We start from the raw sequence: 7555 nt of genomic DNA on the forward strand, positions 1-7555 counted from the left end.
CCAAGCAAGGACTCATCCTCCCGGAGCTGGCCTAAATTACATGCTCCCTGCTAAGATGATAGCGACATGACATGCATTATTGTCGTCAACTTTGGGGGAACAGGGAGGGGAGAAATACACAGACCAGGGACCATGATGATGGTCCCCAGGGAGTGGTCTCTGTTGTTTGGTTTTATTATGTATCTTGGGGTCACACGGGGATGGCCAAGGCGATGGTGCTTGCTGGACACTGGGGCTGCGCAGGGGAGACCTGGGAGTGTGAAGAGGTGGGGCCAGGGCCTGCTTTCAAGCCCATGGACTTCCTGGTGAAACTGGGGCATCCCCACCCCAATATGTGCCTATGAGTTAACATTTTACAGTGAACCCTGGACTAAGCTCAGAGGACCTCAATTCCAGGACTGGCCCTGCTGTTCGACACTTGTGTCTTTGGGCAAATCATACCTCTCTGGGCCTCAGGCCCTCCATCTGTACAATGAGCATGAAAATGCCTGCCCTACTTATCTCACAGTCCCTGCCAAGATGAAAGAAGCCATGGCTGTCAGCTGTACCACACTATGTGTCCCAGGGCCCACTGAGCTGCAGCCTCACAGAGGGGCCGGGGGCAGGCACCAGAGCAGACACTAGCGAAGCCTCAGGGAACAGGGGGGTCTGGCCCAGGCTGGGTAATCACTTAGAACACAGCCCCAGACAGAAACAGGCAGAGCAGGGGACCTCTGGGAACCAAGCAGGAGGAGCAGACAGAGCACACTGGTCAGTCCGGGCTGGCAGACAGTTCAGGAGAGAAGAGCCAGCTGTCAGCAAATATCTGAAGGGCAGGAAGAAAGATGCCTGAGGAGACGGTGAGAATGAAAAAGGAGTTCAGTCCCGAACTTGGCAGAGCCCTACCTCACACCCTGGGCACTGAGGAGCTGGTGAGAGCTGCCTGCAAGCTCCCAGGACCTCCAGCATCTTGTTTCTCTGTAACTCAGCTCCTCAGCTCGCCCGAAGCCCCTCACAGGGTCAGCCTTCCCTTTCTGGCCCAGAGGCCCAGGGGAGTGACCCACCCAGGGCGACACAGGAAGCATGTGTCAGATTGAGGTCTCCTCTTGCTAGCTGGAGGCTGGAAGCCCAGAGCTCTTTCTACAAAACCCCATTCATTCCTGGCTCTGCCAAGTTCGGTCAAATATCTGGACGCTTACAAATTAGAGGTGACGGGAACTGAGGCCAAAGTCGTGCTGTTTATCTGTCCCTGAAACTGGTACCACTGTCCTGGGCATTCTCTTCCAAGGGAGAAGACAGAGGGAGGGGCATAACTCTCCCCAACGGGAAACACTCCAACATAATCCAGACGGCGCAGCAGCCCTGGAGCTACGTTCTTATCCAGACCCCAGCTGGAAATAACACAGAGGAGGGACGCATTCAAGAAGCCAAGATGACAAGGGAGACGGACACGGGGGCGGAGGCAGCACCGGGCGGAGGCCAGCCAGAGCGGGGCCCATGCCTCCTCCACTTACTGGAACAGGTTAAGCGACAGGAAGGTCTCCCTCATCTCAGACAGACCCCTGCATAACACCAACCACCACCATGCAGGGGGCCCTGGGCCACCACAAGGAAGTGGCCATTTGCCATAACCTGCCTATGTCAACTTTGTCCTGAAGTCCAGGGGATGACAGTGGGGGTGCGTCCGGGGCCCCTCCCTAAAAGATGCCACTTCATTCTGGAGGGAGCCCCCAGCCTGCACGTCAGATGACCTGGGTTCTGCTCTCAGTTCTTCTATCTGCTGGTTTGAGGATATCAGGCAAATTTCTCAACCGCCACTTCCTGATCTGTAAGTGGAATGACTCAATGAGTCTAAGTTCCATTACCCATTCTAGCATTTAGTTTTCAACAAGGTAAATTAATACATGCAACAAATCCTGATTAGTGGTGTTTCTGAAATGTAAGTCAGGCCAGGAATTACTGGAAGGTCTTCAAGGGCCCTGGTGCACACCTCGCATATGACGTCTTTAGGTTGGATGACACCCCATTTCCCTTTGGGGAACCATCTCTGAACCATGAAACCCCAGGCCTGGCCAATCCGAGCGCCCGAAGTTAGGCATGGGCCCCAATTCCAAGTGAACCCATGACTCCTGTGGGAACCCTGGTAAGGGATGCTGAGAGGACGGAGGCTGGCACTGCTGGCAGGCACGTTCTACCATGGGGGAAATGAGGGACACCCCACGGAGAAGGGCAGGGTGAGATGGATGTTGTTTGAGCCCCTCATCCTCCCTGCATGTGGCCAGCAATACTCTCAGGTATGAATCAACAGGTTCCCTTTTATCAAAGGGCACACTGAGTGAGAAGTCCAACTGATACAATGTTGGATACATCATAACCATTTCCCATTTCATTTAAAAGAATTTTTAGAAGCCACTTAAGACAGTCCTGCTTGCTATCTGATGCAGAAGGGCTGCCCTGAACTTTTCCCTAAAAACCCCCGTCCTTGATAGGTTAACCCAGCTGGGAGGCTCACGAGTCCACAGGAACAGAAGTGGTTCTGGGGTTCCCGGCCGTGGCTGAGTTCTGGCCAGGACCCAAGACCTTCTCCAGCCAGGGACTCTGTCCAGGTGGTGAGGGAAGCTCTGAATGCACATCCTTCCTGGGTGGCCTGGGGTCCGCACTGCCCACCAACAGAGCCCTCCAACCACAGGCATGACTCCACAGGGGAGGGTGCCACGTCTTCTGCTGCCTGGGCAGGGCCGGAACCAGCTGAAGTGGCCAGGGAAGGGACGATGACCCCGGGACATGGAATGCAATGGAAAGTCATGATCCTGGGTTCCATTCCACCTGGCAGTGGCTTTTTGGGGAACCCTTTCCAAACCTATTTCTCAACCTGGTAAGAGTAGCGCCTGGCTTTTCAAATGATGCCCGACAGTCCCCTGACCTCCAGACTCATCTATCCCACTCATTTCTGGATGCTGCCCCCAGATGACATACCTTAGAGGTACCTCAAAGTATCTCCAACTCAACCTGCTCCAAACCAAACTCATGCATGCTCTAAGCCCACCTAAACCCAGTCCTCTTTCTATCTTCCTGGTTTCTGGGATAGGGACATCATTCATGCAAACCTGAAACATGGGAATCATCTACATTCCCTCTTTCCTCCGGCCTCCCTCAGGCAACCTATTACAAAGTCCACCTGATTTTTAAAAAAATATATTTTATTGATTTTTTACAGAGAGGAAGGGAGAGGGATAGAGAGTTAAAAACATCTATGAGAGAGAGAGACATCGATCAGCTGCACACCTCCCACTGGGGATGTGCCCTCAACCAAGGAACATGCCCTTGACTGGAATCGAACCTGGGACCCTTGAGTCCGCAGGCCAACGCTCTATCCACTGAGCCAAACCGGTTAGGGCTGATTTTTTAAAATATAGCTTTACTGATTTCAGAGAGGAAGGGAGAGGGAGAGAGAGAGAGAGAGAGAGAGAGAGAGAGAAACATCAATGATGAGAGAGAAATATTGATCGACTGCCTCCTGCATGCCCCCTACTGGGGATCGAGCCCGCAACCCAGGCATGTGCCCTTGGCTGGAATCGAACCCGGAACTCTTCCGTCCGCAGGCCAACGCTCTATCCACTGAGCCAAACCAACTAGGGCTCCACCTGATTTTTACCACCTACATCACTTCTCTTTCTACTTCTCTCCACGTCTATCATCATCATATTATCCAAGGAACTGTCACCCTTCACCGACAGTAGCCCCGGATCTACTAAAGAGACCCCTCCAATTCACTCTCCAGAAGGAGGCCAAAGTGACCACACAAATCCCATCAGATCCCCACCTCCACTCCTTCCAGCAAAACAGCAGGATCTCCCAATACTCTGGGGCAAAGGTGGGGCTCCTCCAAAGCCCTCTGGCTGGCTGAGCAGCAGGGTGACGCTGGGACCAAAATGGACCAGACAGGCGTGGGAGTCCTGGCCCCACCCTAAGTGGCTTCCCACCCTGAGGTCTGGCTCACAATTGGCTCAGTCTCACCAGGACTGACCCTCCCCCAGGGCAGACCTCATCTGACCACAGATGGGAAGGGAGCTGGCCGGCAGTCAGGGGAAACACAGCTGGGCTGATGCCAGGGCTCGTGCACTTCAGGAAGGAGAGGGGATAGAGCAAGAGCAGCACCACAAAAGACCATCGGTGTCCGGGGCCCGCCAGAGAAGGCAGCTGTCAGGAGGATAACACTCAAGGAGCCTATCTCTTCCCTCTTATCAGACTGACCCAGGGCAGCCTGTGGAGAATAAACAGTCATTAACAACCCCTGCCACACTTTCTGCCAGCACAATCCTGTGTGCCCAGCCCAGCTCAGGGCCGAAAGCCTGGGCCTTTCCTCCCTGCCAGGGCGAGTCTTCGAGCCCATCTCTGGACCCGACCACCCCAGTTTGCCTCCCTTCTTGGGCAGTGATCCAAGAAATCATATACTCTGGCCAAACGAGTCTCCTCAAGGTCCCCAGTGATCCCCTGCCTTTCAGTTCAGGCATTTGCATCCTGGTATGTGCTGCCTTTACGTCACACCTTCCTTCTCCATCGCCAGCTTCCCTCTCCACCTTCCTTTTCCGTCACCACCCTCCTTCTCCACCTTCCTCCTCCGTGAAACCCTGCCCCGCCCCCTTCCAGGCTCTGTTCTCAACTCAGCCCACTTGCCCTGTGTCTGTGCTGATGACCGGGGTCCTCCGTGATCAGCTGTGGCTTTGGGGAAAACCTGGCTAGAGCAGAGCCCAGGGCATAAGGGGGTGAGGGCATTGGGAGCATAAAAAAATGGGTACCCTATAAACAGTCACCCCAGGGCCTAATGGGTAGCCAGTGTAGGAAGGGAGGAATGCGATGAGAGACCAGATGGGTTTTTCTGCCTGAACCCACACAGAGTCAGAGCAAGGGCTGAGGGACGAGGACAAGGGGAGGCCCGGGGACCATTCCCTCGGCTGCAGGAGCCCACGTGCTCCAGGCTGGCTGCTGTCAGTGCTTCCGAGCAGGTTAGGAGAAAGGTCAAACTGAGTTCCCCGGACGTCGGTGCCTCATTGTGGAATCCTGTGCCCCCTGCACCACCTTCCCTCTCAGATTATGGTGTACCTCTGCCAAGTCTACCAGATGGTTTGAGAGGGAATCCCTGAGCAGGTCTTCAAATTCTGTTTTCATAGATGAGGACTCTGAGGCCCAGAGAAGGGCAGTGACTCACCTGATGAACTGGGTAATCCACCTTGTGGGTAGCTGTATGCATCTAACCAGACTGGGCCCTGGACTATGGAAACCATTGAGAGGACACCTGAGCAAACAAGCTGCTTCCCCTTTGAAGGGCCAAACAGCCCTACCCTGAGGCTCTCAGGCCCTCGGCCAATGGCCAATGCAGGCCTCACCTGGGCCTCACTGCCTGCCAACAGAGGACCTGCTGGCTTCTCTCCGTTTTGCACAGGATGAATGGCAGGGCAGGCCCACAGATCTGGTCCAGGATGGGCAGGAATTGCTAGGATGGGCAGCCTGAGTGAAAGAAGACACCCTCTAAAATACATCAGCCGGCAACCGAAGGACTTGTGTGCATGCATATAAGCATAACCAACGGACACAAGACACTGGGAAGATGGGGTAAGGGCATGTGCCAGCGGGTAGGGGAGGCCAGGGGAAGGTCAAAGGGGGGAAAAAAAGGAGACACGTGTACTACTATTTGCAATACTTTAAACAGTCAAATAAAATTTAAAAAAATAAAATACATCAGCCGGGTTTGAAGGGAGAAGAGATGTCTTCTGTGTTAAGTACAGGAAATGCCACTTGAGAGATCAGAGCTCACATTCGTCCTGTAAGTTTGCCTAGGGTCAAGCATGAACCGCTTTTCAGGCACCAGGGAAAGTCCTTCATCAACCAGCTGCCACTCTGGTCTTAGGCGAAACCTCCTTCATTTTAACTGTTTACCCTGCTCCCCATTTCACAGCACCTTCCTACCTATGGAAGTGCCCATGTTAGATCCCCAACACTGACAAGGCCTGAAGGGGGTCCTCATTCTTCTCCTCACCCCCTTTAGGCTTTCCTGTCTCCCCTCCCTGTGGTCCCGGGAGTCTCCTCCTGAGCTATGCTGGAATCCCCAGGAATGAGCCAGTCGCTGAAAAGGCACTGGTCCAGAGAAACACCAACCACTCAGGGACAGGATGGAACAGAGAGAAGGCCGATCCCCTGGAAACTCCCTCCTGGCCTGGCATCCCCAGACGCACACACCTCCCCACAGAGCCCAAGAGAAACAGGGAACCGGGAGGGGTTCAGAGGCTCTCCCCTCTCCCGCCTGGTTCCCTCAGCCTCATTCCCTTTGGCGGCTGGGACTTTCCTATCCTCCTGCCTCTGGTTCCAGTTCACCATCAGTGCGAAATGACTGGCATTTGTTCTGTAACTAAACTTGAGTGGCAATGAGAATGTTGGGGAACTTGACTCACAGGGAGGGGGGAACCAAATTTCTACTCAAGTCCCTTTCAAGCCTCCAGGAACCCTGCAGAGGAAGGAGGGAGGCAGTGGGGGTGGATGAGGAGAGGAAAACTGGAGGAGAGGAAAACTGGAGTTTCCATCCGTGCTTCAGGGGCGATCCCCACTCCACCCCCAATTCCCTCACCTGTGCCTCTTCCTGTAATCACCCCTCGGCTTCCCCTCTTCGCTCCCCCTCCAAATTCCCTGTAGCCACACAAATAAATAACTTGTTGATTTTTCCTCACCAGAGCAGCTCCCTCTGGACCAATTAGCTATTTGCATTTGTGGCTGATTTTCTTCCTTAGTGGCTGCAGATCCGCTCAGGCTGGGGGGTAGTTGCCTGCCCGCGGTGCTCGGACTTTACAGCAGAAGGACTCCTTAGACAGAGAGGGTACAGCAAGGGGAGGACCGCTCGCTGGGGTCCCTGGGTCCTGCCCTGACACCGCAGGGTCCCCTGCCTTCTCCTGAGCCCTGCAATGTGGCCCTTTTGAGAGCAGTTACAGTCCACACCAGAACTATTTCAATGTCCCGTACCAGAACTATGTGTTTTGTTTTAATACTGCTATTAAACAAATAAAAATGTAGCACTGATAGCAACATAAAGAAAAGTTATACGTTTGTCTCCATTTCCCTTTATTGCAAATGGTGGTAGTATGCACTGCCTTCAGAGATGGCAACACATCAGGTATACTGAGTGCCAACAGCTGGAATGGAAGGGAACAGTCCTCCTGACCCCGGGAAGATGGCCTTTCCTCTGAGCATCTGCGGGGATCAATGACCCGTCAGCACGGCTCCCCGCTGCTCCCACCCTGGAGAGGACCCTGCGCCCTTCCTCCCACTCCTGAAGGAGGAAACTTCTCCAGTTCTCAGCTGAAAAGCTGACCCAGCAAAGCGGAGCAGGGGTCTCCATGGCGCGGACGCCGGGAGCGCGCGGAGTGGGGGTTAGGCACGAAGTAGTGGACTATCCAGCGGGACCGGGGTTCGCCGCGCCTCCAGGGCTGGGGCTGAGGGCGCCACCCGGGAGCGGAACAGTCGCGCCCGGGGGAATGGGAGCGGCTGCATGTGCCAGAGCAGAAGGCGGGGCTGGGGATCGAGGCCA

The 7555-nt window shown here is 54.6% G+C and overlaps 1 protein-coding gene across 1 annotated transcript in view; it reads right to left on the reverse strand.

The window, feature by feature from the left end:
* ST3GAL2 (ST3 beta-galactoside alpha-2,3-sialyltransferase 2) overlaps positions 1 to 7555 on the reverse strand; it is a 42667-nt gene that overhangs the window by 34408 nt on the left and 704 nt on the right. The gene's annotated exons all lie outside the window — the stretch shown is intronic.

This window comes from Myotis davidii, unplaced genomic scaffold (assembly GCF_000327345.1).
Source record: "Myotis davidii unplaced genomic scaffold, ASM32734v1 scaffold453, whole genome shotgun sequence".
Classification (NCBI taxonomy): domain Eukaryota; kingdom Metazoa; phylum Chordata; class Mammalia; order Chiroptera; family Vespertilionidae; genus Myotis; species Myotis davidii.